This window comes from Eurosta solidaginis, chromosome 1, assembly GCF_040869045.1.
Source record: "Eurosta solidaginis isolate ZX-2024a chromosome 1, ASM4086904v1, whole genome shotgun sequence".
NCBI lineage: Eukaryota > Metazoa > Arthropoda > Insecta > Diptera > Tephritidae > Eurosta > Eurosta solidaginis.
This window is the reverse complement of record NC_090319.1, coordinates 297,817,331-297,833,749: the sequence shown is the minus strand read 5'-3', so window position 1 is coordinate 297,833,749 and position 16,419 is coordinate 297,817,331. Positions and strand designations below refer to the sequence as shown.

The 16,419-nt window shown below is 34.9% G+C and overlaps 1 protein-coding gene across 1 annotated transcript in view; it reads left to right on the top strand.

Annotated features, from left to right (window-relative positions):
- The window catches only part of Ser (Serrate), a 230,679-nt gene that overhangs the window by 57,364 nt on the left and 156,896 nt on the right, over positions 1 to 16,419 (top strand). The gene's annotated exons all lie outside the window — the stretch shown is intronic.

Genomic DNA, 16,419 nt, shown 5'->3' with positions numbered 1-16,419 from the left:
ATCTGAGTATGTGTTGTAGCCATAGCTATTTTTTGCAATGTAAAAAATATAAAATGTCGTTATGACTCTTCTCAGAGTTTTAATATAAACTTTTTAAATGAAACTGAGCTCTTTGCAAAAGATGAACTACATTGTCTCTAGCCAGCTAGTTTGGTATGAAGGAAACTTCGAGTGGGTTGTATTCCAATAATTAGACTTCTGACCCTGAAGGTCGGTATCATATCTTACGATTTGTATAGGAATCCATTCTTCACTCAATTTATAAATATGAAAGTGCCAAACTGTTTAAACAAATTATGATAAATTATAAATCCAATTAGTACGCGAAGTCTCTAGTTCTTATATGTCGGAGTCGTGATTTCAGAGCTGTTTTGATTTAATGTTTGAGTGAAAAATTTAATTCGATACGAACCGTAACATAAGATACGGGCCCAGGTTTCACTAAATTATGGTCATATGTATCTGTAAAGGCAAAAATAATATATCAAGGTTTTTAGGAGTGCTTTAGGTGTGGCTGTTTTAAGCCAGATATGAATTCAGTACGTTAGGGTTCTAGGTGGTAGGCGGAATGACATGCAAGAAAATTGATTTGACCAGGAAAAACAATTTTCAGAGTATTTCACCTTTCTTAACTCATCTCCGTAACTCAGTTGTGTGCGGGAATTATCTATCCAAGTAGGTGAAAGGTTATTCTATTTAAAACAACAATTTTGATTGTAACTTTTTTTGTTTCAACTCTTCAGCTCCAGCTCAATCAATCGACAATTTAACATTGAAATTTCGCCTGGTTTTTTTATTTTATTTTTTAAATGAACGTAAAAAACCAATAACGAATTTGAATGGTGCTCGCATTTTTAGCGCGCAGCATGCACTTAAATTTGCTGTTTACACATACTTCTCAATAACTCATCTGAGGAATTGGGGTTTTTCAAAATTGTATACTCATTACTCTTGGGTTGGCTAAATACTTGCTCTGTTTAGTTGATCATTCATTTGAAGATTGTTATGTTTAACTATTCGTTTATTTCATTTCTTTCAAATTATTCAAAAGAGATATGATATTTTTAGGCTCATCTTTTCAAACGCAACCATGGCTTTAAAAGAACTTGTTGTTAAATTTTTCTCCTACTTATTTTTTAAGCTTAAAAGAAATGAAATCTATGTAAAATATGCGGAAATTTTGTAAGCTTTTAAATAACGTCTCATGTAAGGTTATTTATTTCCACAAAAAAAAACTTTATCACGGAATTTTTTTAGGACTAGCCCTAATCTACATAAACATATGCACACAAAAATACCAGCAAAAATTCTTAACTATTTTTATACTCAGTTGAGCAGAGCTCACAGAGTATATTAACTTTGATTGGATAAGGGTTGGTTGTACAGGTATAAAGGAATCGAGATAGATATAGACTTCCATATATCAAAATCATCAGTATCGAAAAAAAATTCGATTGAGCCATGTCCGTCCGTCCGTCCGTCCGTCCGTCCGTCTGTCCGTTAACACGATAACGTGAGTAAATTTTGAGGTATCTTGATGAAATTTGGTATGTAGGTTCCTGGGCACTCATCTCAGATCGGTGTTTAAAATGAACTATATCGGAAAATAACCACGCCCACTTTTTCGATATCGAAAATTTCGAAAAATCGAAAAAGTGCGATAATTCATTACCAAATACGGATTAAGCGATGAAACTTGGTAGGTGAGTTGAACTTATGACTCAGAATAGAAAGCTAGTAAAATTTTGGACAATGGGCGTGGCGCCGCCCACTTTTAAAAGAAGGTAATTTAGAAGTTTTGCAAGCTGTAATTTGGCAGTCGTTGAAGATATCATGATGAAATTTGGCAGGAACGTTACTCTTATTACTATATGTCTGCTTAATAAAAAATAGCAAAATCGAATTTTAATTCAAATTTTAAAAGAAAAGTTAATATCTTTACAGTATATAAGTAAATTATGTCAACATTCAACTCCAGTAATGATATTTTGCAACAAAATACAAAAATAAAAGAAAATTTCAAAATGGGCGTGGCTCCGCCCTTTTCCATTTAATTTGTCTAGGATACTTTTGATGCCATACGTCGAACAAAAATTTACCAATGCTTGTGAAATTTGGTAGAGGCTTAGATTCTAGGACGATAACTGTTTTCTGTGAAAAAGGGCGAAATCGGTTGAAGCTACGCCCAGTTTTTATACACAGTCGACCGTCTGTCCTTCCGCTCGGCCGTTAACACGATAACTTGAGCAAAAATCGATATATCTTTATTAAACTCATTTCACGTACTTATCTGAACTCACTTTGTATTGGTGTAAAAAATGGCCGAAATCCGACAATGACCACGCCCACTCTTTCGATATCGAAAATTACGAAAAATGAAAAAAATGCCATAATTATATACCAAATACGAAAAAAGGGATGAAACATGATAATTGTATTGGTCTATTGACGCAAAATATAACTTTAGAAAGAAACTTGGTAAAATGGGTGTGACACCTACCATATTAAGTAGAAGAAAATGAAAAAGTTTTGCAGGGCGAAATCAAAGCCCTTGGAATCTTGGAAGGAATACTGTTCGTAGTAATATATATATAAAAAAATTAGCGGTACCCGACAGATGATGTTCTGGATCACCCTGGTCCACATTTTGGTCGATATCTCGAAAACGCCTTCACATATACAACTAATGGCCACTCCGTTTTAAAACCCTCATTAATACCTTTAATTTGATACCCATATCGTACAAACACATTCTAGAGTCACCCCTGCTCCACGTTTATGGCGTTATCTGGAAAAGGCGTCCACCTATAGAACTAAGGCCCACGCCCTTTTAAGATACTCATTAACACCTTTCATTTGATATCCATATTGTACAAACGCATTCTAGAGTCACCCCTGGTCCACGTTTATGGCGATATGCCGAAAAGGCGTCCACCCATAGAACTAAGGCCTACTCCCTTTTAAAACGCTTATTAACACCTTTCGTTTGATACCCATATTGTACAAACGCATTCTAGAGTCAACCCTGGTCCACTTTTATAACGATATTCCGAAAAGGCGTCCACCTATAGAACTAAGGCCCACTCCCTTTTAAAATTATCATTAACACATTTCATTTGATACTCATATCGTACAAACAAATTCTAGAGTCACCCCTGGTCCACCTTTATGGCGATATCCCTAAATGGCGTCCATCTATAGAACTATGGCCCACTTCCTCTTAAAATACTCTTTAATAGCTTCCATTTGATACTCATGTCATACAAACACATTCCAGGGTTACCCTTGGTTCTTTTTACAACATGGTGATTTTCCCTTACTTTGTCTGCACAGCTCTCAACTGAGTATGTAATGTTCGGTTACACCCGAACTTAGCCTTCCTTACATGTTATCAGCTAATTTTTTTTTCTTCCACTTATTTTTGTTTAATTTAGAGAAAACTTGAATAAATTGTTTAATGATAACTTTTTCAAATTATTTCGTAAAATTTTTCGAAAAAAACTGAAAAATCTAGAAAGTTTTAAAAAACTTCGTTTTGAGTGATTTTTTCTTGAGATCATTTTTATTAAATTAGGAAAAACTTGAATAAACTGTGAAATGAATATTATGTTAAGTTATTTCATAAACATGCAATTGATTATACCATATATGTTGTATTTATTTATTTTGTCGATATTTCGATTTCAATTAGAAATCATCTTCAGGGACTTGTGAATGCACCTTGTCGACTTGATATAACTTTTGAAAGGCCTAAAATAAAAATAAAAATGAAAACAACATCAATTATTTCATAAACATTTTGGAAAGTTCTGAAATCTTTTAAAATCCTAATGTTAAGTTGATTATTTTTCTTGTATTAATTTCAATTAAATTTAACGAAAACTATGTACACTTTCTTTAAAACCGGTTTTGAAAAAAAAACCAATAATTCTGGAAGCTTTTAAAAAACTTAGTGCCCATTTTTTTGTTCGATTTATTATTGTTGAGTTAAAAAAAGCACACAACTATGTAAAATTTTCGAACAAATCAGAAAATTCTGTAAATTAAAAAAAAAAGTTTTCGAACAGATCCGAAATTTATGGAAATTTTAAGAACTTCGATTTTAGATATTTTTTTTTTTTATACATTTCTTCTTAATTTTAAAAAAAATTTAATACACTGCCCAGCGAAAACTGTACTTATTTATTTAATTTTTTTTTTTTAATCTGAAAATTCTGAAAGATTTTGAAATTAGATTGTTTTTTTTTTAATTGATTTAGAAAAATTCCGAAAATTCTTTGAAAAATTTTCGTAAAGGTTACAAAATTTTTACTCCGAATATTAAGAACGTTTTTCAGTGCCCAGTTTTTTAGTCCAACAACTTTAGCATGAAAAAGTACAAATTGAAAATCTCCCAATTCAAATTATTTTTTGGCAGGATTCTAACGAATGTTGTATAATATTTTCCCCTTCTTTGAATTTTTCTTTTAAAAATCAATGAAAACTGATTATTTAATAAAACTCTGAATAATTAGAAATGAACATTACTTGAAAAATCTTGACCGCTGTGATAAAATAATTAAGAAACAAATAAAAGATTTTAATGTAAAATAAGCAGTCAAGTAAAATCAATAATCAATTTGTGATTAATCAGAAAGGCAATTATTTAATAAATTTTAATTTCGATTAATGAAAAACCTGATTACTCTCGAAAACTTTTAGTTTGACTAACCAACATTTAGAACTTATCGATAAATGTACTAAATTAATTTGCAATTTACCGAAATATTGAGTAATGAATTAAGCGCATAGCCCTAAAGATGACTAAAATATTTTTAATAACTGTATGCTATTTTTGTCTTCACAAGTATAAGTTTTCAAATATTTCGAAGGTTTTTGACTTTGAATGACTGGCCAGAAAAATATTTTAAAGCATAATCATAACGCTATACATTCGTTTAATACTTAATTTTCTTTACCAACTTCGCGCTTTTCATATACAAAGTTCAAAAATATTCAAACGCCAAAAATTGTTAAATCATTGATTGTTAATTTGAAATTGTTAGAAGAAATTAAAATAGTAACAAAGCGATACCACAATAAAAATCAAATTAAAACAGATTAATTTGCTCATATTGTGCAGAGGGTTACAATGTTTATACAACAACTACGAGTACACATACAAAGAGAGCACCTATTTACAGGGGTCAGAACAACAACCAGATATTGCTGTTGGCCAAACAACCTCATCATCGTCTCTTCACCTTAAATAACAAAAAGCAATTAAATTTACTAGTTTTTGCTATTCATAGTCAACTTTGTATACAAATACTTTTTTGCGTCTTTTATTACTCATTTATGTAAGGTTTCTTGCGTCTATAAGCGCGCCTCATTCATTTACTCTTCCAAACACGTGCACTTAAGTATTCGATTTAGCATATTTCTTAAATGTTTTAAAATTTTTTTATGACTATGAATCGTTGAAAATTATTGTATATTTTGTGATGGCTGCTGTTGGCGTTGTTGTGATTTTAGCTGTCTTCGTGTATGCGACTTTCAAAAAAAGTATCCCGCGGATTAGGTTAACTACCCATACTTACTTAATAATACATACATATCTGAATATGTATTCCGTATAAATGTAGCTGCGAAGAAATCTTACAAAACTTGAAGTAATTTCACAAAAGTTGTAAATTGAACACACCCATTCGTGGAAATCCACGGCTAAAAGGAATCTTTTTTATAAAAGTAGGGCAAAATTAGAACGTCCATAATGGGTGCCATATTTTAACTGAAACAGTTTCAATCATTAGCAAATAGCGATCTCTTAACGACTTTAAAGCCTATGAAACCCATAGACATGGTCAGACCATATCCATATTCTGTAAATTCTTCTAAAAACATGCAAGACCGCTCAATTTGATTATAAAGGCGCCAAAAAATTCGAAAAAAGCCTTTAGTACAGCGAAAGAAATGAAAATCAGGTTCGCCCGTTAGCAATATTTTGCAAACACTCCAAGTGTACAATGTGCCATGAAAAGCTTTACAATGAAAACTCATCTGTATTGCAGATGCCGTTCAGAGTCGGCGTAAAATATGTAGACCCCGTCTCGCCAATTCGTAGGAAATCTTTAAAGGAGCGGGAGGTAAATTTAAAGATATGTTCGGCCTAAATCTCTTTAGGTGTTTATCGCGCCCTGCGTTTATTTTTTCAGTATTTAATTAGCGAGACATAATCATATTGCTTTATACCATTGTTTTTGTTATTGATATTAGAGAAAAATTGCAAAGTTTACAAACAGCTAAGGTTACTAGGAGCGCGCCTATAATTATTCCGCACAATTAGCATTAAATAGCATATAGAATAAGTGAATAAAGGAATAGCAACAAAAAGGCGATACTTAAAGACCAATGCAAAGCGAGTAGCGGGGCATTCATATGTCTGAGTGGATAAAGGCATCTGCCTTTACACTAGTATAAAGTGTGAGTCTTGGAGATTCTAATTCAATACTCAGCTCCCTAGAATCTAGCTGATGAAGACGTTTATTTTTAATATTTTATAGTTAATTCAAGCGAGTTTTTTGTCAAGAGAAGAAATTTGTTCAGTCGCTTCAACAGAAGGGAAACTGCTGATATTAAGTTAACAATATTCTGTAAAATTACAGTGCATAGTTTATTTTACTAATTCTTCCATTGGAATAACTAATTTCGTTGGCGATTTCAATAGGGAACAACTGTCAATATTAAGCAAATACAACAGCTAGTTTTAAAGAGAAACCTAAGCACGCCACTTATGTTCTTATGATTATGGTGCCGCAGGAGTTTCTGTCATATTAACAGCCTTTACTGCTGTTGAAATGTTTACTTAAAATCTGTTATTTTAACAGTTTCTATTAGTATTCTTAAGATGATAGTAATAGCTGCTAAGTTAACAGGCCTATGGCGCACGTATGGTGAAAATTGTATCTGTTGATTCGATTGTTGAAACGGTCCACATAGAATCAAAAATTTGTTATCTATGGTGAATCAAATTTGGATCAAATTTTTTTGAGATAGACCAGTAGTTCAGTTTTCTTACAACTTTTTTCTTGCAGTGTTTTTTCATCTTTATATTGATATCATGTATGCGTGTGTATATCACCGAACTCCTCCTGTGTCCTTTATTTCCAGAAAGTGGACAGGACTATGCTGACTAGGCCATGTTATACGAATAAAAGATGATGCTCCGGGTAAGAAAATCTTTTTATCGGAACCTGCCTATTGAAGCAAAGCATCCGCTAGAAAGACCAGCTTGGAAATTATTTAAATGACCTTGGCGCTACTTAACCCAACGAATAAACGACTCCCATAACCGTTTAAGCGGTTAAGCGCCAATTAAGTAAGTAAAACAGGACCAGGGCGCGATCTATTGAAATAAATCTTATTTATTTGGTTTTTTTTTTTCTTTTACTTTTTTTATTTAGGTAGCCTTCCTGATAGGCAATTAGTTGGGAAAGTTTCATTTTCAGGGAGGGGGACCTTCTCAAATAAATTTATTTATCTATTTGTTTAGAGGTTATTATTGAGGCAGCTTTTCGAATTGGTTGATATATGGGCTACTTCTGATTCCGAAATGTGAATCAGAACCGACCTATTCTAAAGAATCATGATGCGATTTTCTTGACACTTGAATATTTAGTACACTTCTTCTTCCAGGAAGTGCAACAGGCATAGACCCTTTCGATAAAATCTTATTCATGATGCTATTTGCTTGGTAAACAATTACCCTTTTGGCAATACTGATACTTTTGACATTACTTTCAGGAATGGTGCGAACTCGGTCCTTTTTAAAAAAAATCGCATATATATGTAGTTCAATTGGGTGATTGGGAAGGAGAGATAACGGAAGAAAGGAAGGTCAAGGGGATGGCACAGAGAGATCGACAGAAACAGGGAAAAGAAGTAAGTGAGAAAATGTAAGAAGAGACGGATGTGGATAGGGATTGGGAGAACGAAGCTCAGAGCAAGAAATCGCCGAGAGTGAGGAGGAAGGCAGAGTGAGGTCCTTTTTAAAAAGATCGTATATATATGTAATTCAATAAGGAGACTGGGAAGGAAAGATAATGGAAGAAAGAAAGATAAAAGAGATCGCATATATATAGTTCAATAGGGAGATTGAGAAGGAGAGATAATAGAAAAAAGAAAGGTAAGGGGACGACACGGAGAGACTGTCAGAAAGAGGAAAATACAGAGAGAGAAGGCGAGGGAGGGAAAAGGGAAAAAGGACGAATGTAGATAGTGGTTGGGAGGGCGAAACTCAGAGAAATACAACGACAAGAGGGAGGAGAGAGCCAGAGTGAGGTCCTTTTTAAGAAGGTCGTATATACATGTAGTTCAATAAGGAGATTGAGAAGGAGAGATAATGGAAGAAAGAAAGGTCAAGGGGCGACACGGAGAAACCAACAGAAACAAGGAGAAGAAGTGGGAGAGGAGAGAAAAGGGAAAAAGAGACGGATGTGGATAGGGGTTGGGAGGGCGAAGCTTAGAGAAATAAAACGACGAAAGGGAGGAGAGATGCAGAGTGAGGTCCTTTTTAAAAAGATCGTATATATATGTAATTCAATAAGGAGATTGGGAAAGAGAGATAATGGAAGAAAGAAAGGTCAAGGGGACAGCACGGAGAGACCGACAGAAACAGGGAAATACAGAGGGAGAAGGAGAGGGAGGGAAAAAGGGACGGATGTGGATAGAGATTGGGAGAGAAGCTCAGAGAAAGAAAACGTCGAGAGGGAGGCGAGAAGCAGAATGAGATGTGGAGCGAAACTGAGAGGTCAAGGAAGAGAAGTCAAAGAAAAAGAAGAGAGAATTGGTAGCGAATATTAAATGTGATAGAAGACAATTTTATAGCTATAGCTAAATAAAATGGATTTTTTTTAAATAGAGACTGGTGTATGACATTAATTTATACGCGACAGCAACGAAAGCTTTTATATTTTTCAATTGCTTAATATAAAAGCATATATGTACATCAAATTAAAAAACAAAAAGCAGCAGCATATTCAGCGACATTGGAAATAAAATTTTAAGTATTCAAAATCCCTTAACGTTTCAATAGGTCTTACCCGGTATTAAAAATTCATATATTTTACCACTTTACGTAGCGCCATCAAAAGGCGACTTCTCAGTGTTAAAAATTGATACTGTGACGAATATTAGCAACACTAAGGGATACCATCATCTCTAAGTCGAGAAAAGGCAGTGACTTGTATGCACATAACCAAATTAATCATTATGTCCATACAAACAGCGGAGAGCAACGCACAACCACATGCATATATCAGAGATACTCCCGAAAGTGTGCAATCATTTGTGCAAGTATCACCCACATATACACGCGCATATGAGAAGCTATAAACGTAGTTATAGTTGGTAATTTTATAGCTGATAACTAACTAGTAAATTCTAGAAATAGAAGCGCCTAGAAATATGTCAACGAGAAAACCAAATAGTATAAAAAGCAGCAACAGTTGAGGCACGACAATCAGTTTGATTTAAGCAAGCTATCAGTTGCGAAGTATAAGTGTTATTGTGAAGTACATTAAGAAAGGCCATTTTGCATTATTGATTAATGGAGTTATTTATTCAACAGTTTAGTGATTCGAACGTTATTAGAAGATTGTAAATAAGCGGAATTGAACTAAATTCGTTACGATACTTTTGCATGAAAGTTCACAAAGAATTTTGTGGGGATCAAAGAACAAAAATTGTTAAAAACACCAAAAATTTAAGAAATTTTGATTTGAATGGTTTTTTGAAAACGATTTTAAATGCCCTCACCAAGCATATCACTCCTGGACATTGTGAGTGTATGCTGACTGATAAACATACATCTCCTAATTATAGGACATACTTTAACTCCTGCCGTTGCTGCTCTTGCCCCCAGCTTCATCATAACATGTTCCATGAATGTTTGAAGCTATTATTTTAAACTCTACATTTTGATGGCAGTCTTGCATATTTGTAATCTGCCAGCTAAGATCTGGTGATGACAGCTATCAACCCTACAAAAACGAATTAATTACATATTTAAATGTCGGCTGACACATTGCAGACAAATCCACAGCATTAATATTGCATGTCAGATTAAAAGTGATAGTCAGTGGCTGTAATATCGAGGCACGAATGCAAAGCGTGCACACAAATTATATCCTTAGATACACACATATATGCAAACACAAGATTTGTTAATTCCTTTTCGTAAAAGCTTAAATAGTTTGCATCAGATAAGTGTATGATAAAAAAAATTTGAATTTGAATTCAAGCTATGCTGGGTTTATCAATGGACAAGGCAAAAGCTGTTTCGATTTTACCTTGTACATCTTTTCAAAGCTTTTTCTTTCAGACTTGAGATTCGAAAGAGCTCTTTTAATATGCTCGATCTGTTGATAAATAGAATATTGTTGCTGTACAACTTTTTCCCAGTTCCTTATGCCACATATATTTTTACTTTCGTACGGCACCTACATTCTATATTTGCTTAGACGAAAGTTATGCATTGTTGTAACCAAAGCAGGGTTCTTCCATTTTGTTTTTTTTTAGAATCACAATTACTTAGTTTGAATATACGGTGTGGTTTCTAAGCGTTTACTTTTATAATTAATCGGAAGAGTTGGATTTCAATTACTAATAAATTCTGAACTTATTGATAAATGAAAATAGTGAACCCTCAGCAGAAAATTCAGGGCAGGTATTACCTAGAATGATAGCCGAACGCCTATCATTTTTACATTTTCAGTCATCTTTTGTTTCAAGATTAACCGACTTAGCGTTACTCCATCTTCAGTATACTCTTTCCCTTTATCACGGTCGTAACTTTTAAAGTCCTTCGATCTCATTTGGGTACGTCTTTTATATATAGTATGTAGCGGGATTGTTCTTCATATAAATGTACATATTTGATTAATGGCTGATTGTTTTCTCCTTTTTGTGCTCGCATCTTTTGCCAGCATTTTTTATGTTGTCTTCGTAAAGTAGTTTGACGACTTCGCAAATAGAGTTTGAAACGTATGGTAAGCGAAATTTGAAACTAGTGTGCTACCCGTTTTTAAAGTTTACTTACTCCAAACAATTACTTGGCCATGATATCTGGGTATAATTTGTTAGCCAGCTTGCTCGATGTAGCTCTACTACCCCAGCGGGTTAGGGGATCAGAATATACCCGCGGTAGGTATGCCTGTCGTAAGAGGCGATTAAAATACCAGATTCAAGGGGCTGTGTAGCGCAACCTTTCAGGTTTCCAGCGCTATATATAGCTTCTCCAAACCCAATTGTCAACCTCACCTATCCGCGGCGAATCCAAGCTCCTCATGGAACTTGGGGGTAAGGAGGGAGGGAATGGCCTGAAGGTTTAATGTGGCCACATAAATCGTTCCCGAGATGGTCGGGCTAGCACCTTAATGGTGCTATGGTACCGGATCGTACCGGATTTGTATCCGGCAAAGGACCATCACATCGATAACACTCCCCAAAGCCTTCGGGGAGCAACCTTATCGCTACAACAACAACAACAACATGTAGCTCTACTTTCGTTCGCCCTGTTTGTTGTGCTCTTGTTACTTACTTTCAATGCGAACCTTTGTTGTCTGTTTGAAGTATTGGCATATCTGGCGTAGAAGCTTACCCTAATTGAGCCATAAAGTGTTAGGTATAGCTTTTATTGGGTGGCCCGTACCCAGTTCGTTTATTTTCCAATATATTGCGCGTTTTATTGTGCGCAGATGCAAAACAAAACATTCATATTTCGAGATTTTATCATACTCCAAAACACCCGGCTGGTGTGAATATGACAGCAAAAGTATATTGAACAAGTAAGGAAGGTTAAGTTCGGGTGTAACCGAATATTGCATACTCAGCTGAGAGCTTTGGAGACAAAATAAGGGAAAATCACCATGTAGGAAAGTGAACCTAGGGCGACCCTGGAATGTGTGTGCATGACATGGGTATCAAATGGAAGGTTTAAAAGAGTATTTTAAAAGGAAGTGGGAGATAATTATATAGGTGGACACCTTTTCGAGATATCGCCATAAAGATGGAACTCTAGAATATGTTTGTACGATATGGGCATCAAATGAAAGGTGCTAATGAGTATTTTAAAAGGGAGTGGGCCCTAGTTCTATAGGTGGACGCCATTTCGAGATATCGCCATAAAGGTGGACCAGGGGTGACTCTAGAATTGGTTTGTACTATATGGGTATCAAATGAAAGGTGTTAATGAGTATTTTAAAAGGGCGTGGGCCTTAGTTCTATAGTACAATATAAAAAAGTATTTTTGAGCTGGCGGCCTTTCGCCCTGGTCCCTCTTTTATTGGGGGCCCGTGGGACTCTGCCAGCCCTGCCACCCTATTCTTACGCCACTGATTGTAGTGCCACAGTAATTCACCGCATTAAATTGTAGCTGGCAAACTCCACTCTTTGGAAAAATTCAAGATGCAACCATACATCAGATGCACTTGGCATCACTAAAAATGTTAGGGTCGAGCAACGCGGAGAGTTTCTGATAGGTTGAAACTACCGTTGCTCGACGCCATCATTAATTTCGTTGCTAAGCGATGTAAGGAAAAATGTGCCTAGCCACAGAGCTGCGTTAGCGGCAGTTTTCAGTTAGAAATGAACCGGTACTCAACTAAGACGCGCACTTTAAACTCGTAAATTGGAAAGCTATAAAAGAACAAAAAATAAAAAATAAAAAATAAAAAAAAAAATGACAGTGACAAAATTGTGTTGATACACGTAAGAAACTAAAAAGTGTTAAGAACTAAAAAGTTGTAATAATAAAACAATATAGAACGAAACGAATTTGGTTTATTTACAAAAGGAGAAAACATAAAGGTAACTGAAAGTTTAAAGAAAGTGTGTGCAAGCGTGTTAGTACGCTAAATTTCCACAGATCCACATGGATCTTTTAAATGGCGACCGTGGGCCGAAGCCCTGTAAAATCGGAGAGTGGCGAGTAGGCAAGCCTCCCAACAAGCGTGAAAACTGGAGCGCGGTTCATATAATGAACATTTAACAAAAATTTAAAAAGAAAATAAATTTTCTACAAAATTTATAAAATCAAAAAAAAAAAAATATTACAAAAAAGTTTAAAATCAAAAAATTACAAAAAAAAAGTATAAAACATTAAAAACCATTACAAAAAAAAAACTATAAAAATTTGAAAAAAATCTACAAAAAAATTACAAAATATGTAAAAGATTAAAATATGCAAAAGAAGGCAGTTGGGAAAAACTTTACAACAACTAAGGCATGACGTAGCTGAATGCGTTTGTAACCATTTCAACTATCGTAGGAGTGCGGGTTCGACTCCCACTCTCGGGAGAAAAGGCTTTGAAGAGATTTACAAGGTATAATCGAAACACCTGTCCGTCGTGATGTCACGTTGTTTAAATTTTTCCCAAATTATTAAAGAAATTGCGTCAAATTTCAGTGTTTTGCAGCACTCCACTTTAAGAGTTTTAAATGACACTGATCTATTCAAAGAAGCTCTAGCATTTGTTGAGATATAAAAAAGACATATCTGAATCATTTGCCAGAGAGATTTTTAGTTTTCGGTCCACTTTTAGAGATGAAATAGAAGGTCTCTATTTATTAATAATAAAAAATCATTTTATGTCTTGCAGCTTTCAAAATTAAAATTGATAAAAACCTATTCAAGAAACTTTATAATTCTGTGGCCCGATCTTTAAACTTTGATGATGTTATAGACGTTTGCGGAAGATAAATCTCGAAGAAAAGATTTTTCTTAATAAATAACTTATTGAAGCTTAATTTTTTTTTTTATTTCCTTTTAAATGCATGTAGGTTTCCTCGAGATGTTGCTCCTTCAAAAAGCGCATTAATGTTTAGAAATATTATTTTTTATGGACGAATGTGAAGTCTTCAATACTCATTGGGCTAGCATGGACTACAGCCTAAGAGGAAACCTATGGCCATTAGTGGGATATATACAACGTGTAAATGAATTCGTGTGTAATTGAAAATCTCGAAGTTTATTAAAATTAAACTAACTACAACGTGACGATTTTTATTGAAATGGCCCCATCAAAAGAATTTGCCAAGGGCCCCAGATTTTGTAGATACGCCACATCTCTAAGCGTTGCCTTTTTGTTGCTATTCCTTTATTCACCATTTAGGTACATACTTATTCTATATGCTGTTTAATCCTAATTGTGTGGAATAATTATAGGCGCGCTCCTAGGAACCATGGCCATTTGTAAACTTTGGAATTTCTCTCTAGTATCAATTGCAAAAACGGCCATATGAGCATGTCTCGCTAATTAAATACAGCTAAAAAAATTTAGGTTAATATATCCCACAGCTTGGAAATACTTTTTATCTTAGCACTACTTAATGTATCCTCTATCGCATTAATTTTGACATATTAATAAATAATATGTCTGATTAAAGACAACTGATTTGCCAAATTGTTTCATATTATATATGTGTGTAATGTTTTAGTAGTTGGCCAATAACTTGTAAACCAAAGCACTTGCCAAAATATATCAAGCTTAATGTGGTTTGTCCACTTATGAAATATAGCAAATATTTGGTTCACGTAAATTTGCAATAAATAAACACTTTTAAAGTGTCACGCAAAAAAATTTTTATGTATATATGTACATTTAAACAAGTCAAAAATTGCAAATTCCCGCAAAGAAAAATCAGTTGCGAAAAATAAAAAATTTTATATAGATATGTATTGTATGTATTGAGCATAAAAAATTTTTATGGGATAGAGAATTCAAAGTAATCCACCTAGGGTAACCCTGTAATGTGTTTGTATGACATGTGTATCAAATGAAAGGTATTAAAGAGTATTTTAAAAGGGAGTGGCCGCTAGTTGTATATGTGAAGGCATTTTCGAGATATCGACCGAAATGTGGACCAGAGTGACCCAGAACATCATCTGTCGGCTACCGCTAATTTATTTATATACGTTAATCCAAGAACAGTATTCCTGCCGCAATTCCAAGGGATTTTGATTTCGCCCTGCAGAACTTTTTCATTTTCTTCTACTTAATATGGTAGGTGTCACACCCATTTTACAAAGTTTTTTCTAAAGATATATTTTGCGTCAAAAAACCAATACAATCACCATATTTCACCCCTTTCTTCGTATTTGGTATATTCGGCGGCCACCGTGGTGTGATGGTAGCGTGCTCCGCCTATCACACCGTATGCCCCGGGTTCGCACCCCGGGCAAAACAACATCAAAATTTTAGAAATAAGGTTTTTCAATTAGAAGAAAATTTTTCTAAGCGGGGTCGCCCCTCGGCAGTGTTTGGCAAGCGCTCCGGGTGTATTTCTGCCATGAAAAGCTCTCAGTGGAAACTCATCTGCCTTGCAGATGCCGTTCGGAGTCGGCATAAAACATGTAGGTCCCGTCCGGCTAATTTGTAGGGAAAATCAAGAGGAGCACGACGCAAATTGGAAGAGAAGCTCGGCCTTAGATCTCTTCGAAGGTTATCGCGCCTTACATTTGTTTATTTTTTTTTTCGTATTTAGTATAGAATTATGGCATATTTTTTATTTTTCGAAATTTTCATTATCGAAAAATTGGGCGTGGTGGTCATAGTCGGATTTCGCCCATTTTTAATACCAACATAAAGTGAGTTCAGATAAGTACGTGAACTAAGTTTAGTAAAGATATATCGATTTTTGCTCAAATTATCGCGTTATCGGCCGAACGGGAGGACAGACGGACGACTGTGTATAAAAACTGGGCGTGGCTTTAACCGATTTCGCCATTTTCACAGAAAACAGTTATCGTCATAGAAGCTATGCCTTTACCAATCTCTGTGAGCTCTGTTCAGCTGAGTATAATGAGCTCTGCTCAGCTGAGTATAAAAATTGACTGTCATTGGTAAGTAGAATGCGATGCAGAAGCAAAGACATCCGCTCAGTGGCTCCGGAGTAAGGTTAAGTGGCAAATGTGATGTGGTTGTCTAAGAGGAATGATCAATAATAATGAAAAAGACCGGAATCTTTCACTGCAGCGGTGGGATATTGGTTACAGTTATGTCGACAATGCATCGAATATCGATAGCAATTTGGTATCCACTCCCAGTCTCCCTCCCTTTCTATCTCTCTCCATCTCAAATTTCAGGTTATGCCCTTATCTTATTCCCAAACGCCCCACTTTACCTCTTAAGGTTCCCATTTCATTTGCTCGCCTATCCTCTTTATCTTTCTATGACTCTTATTTTCCCTCTCCCTCACTCCATCTCCCACTCCCACTCGTACCTCCCCCCACCCCCTTTTGTAACATTTTATATAGGTTTTCATACGACCAGTGAATGCAGGAATTAGTCTTGAAAAATATTTTTAATGTCAGATGAGAGCAAATTAACTCAGTAGCTATGTCTTTTTACACGCATATACAAATGCACTTAAACTTTATAT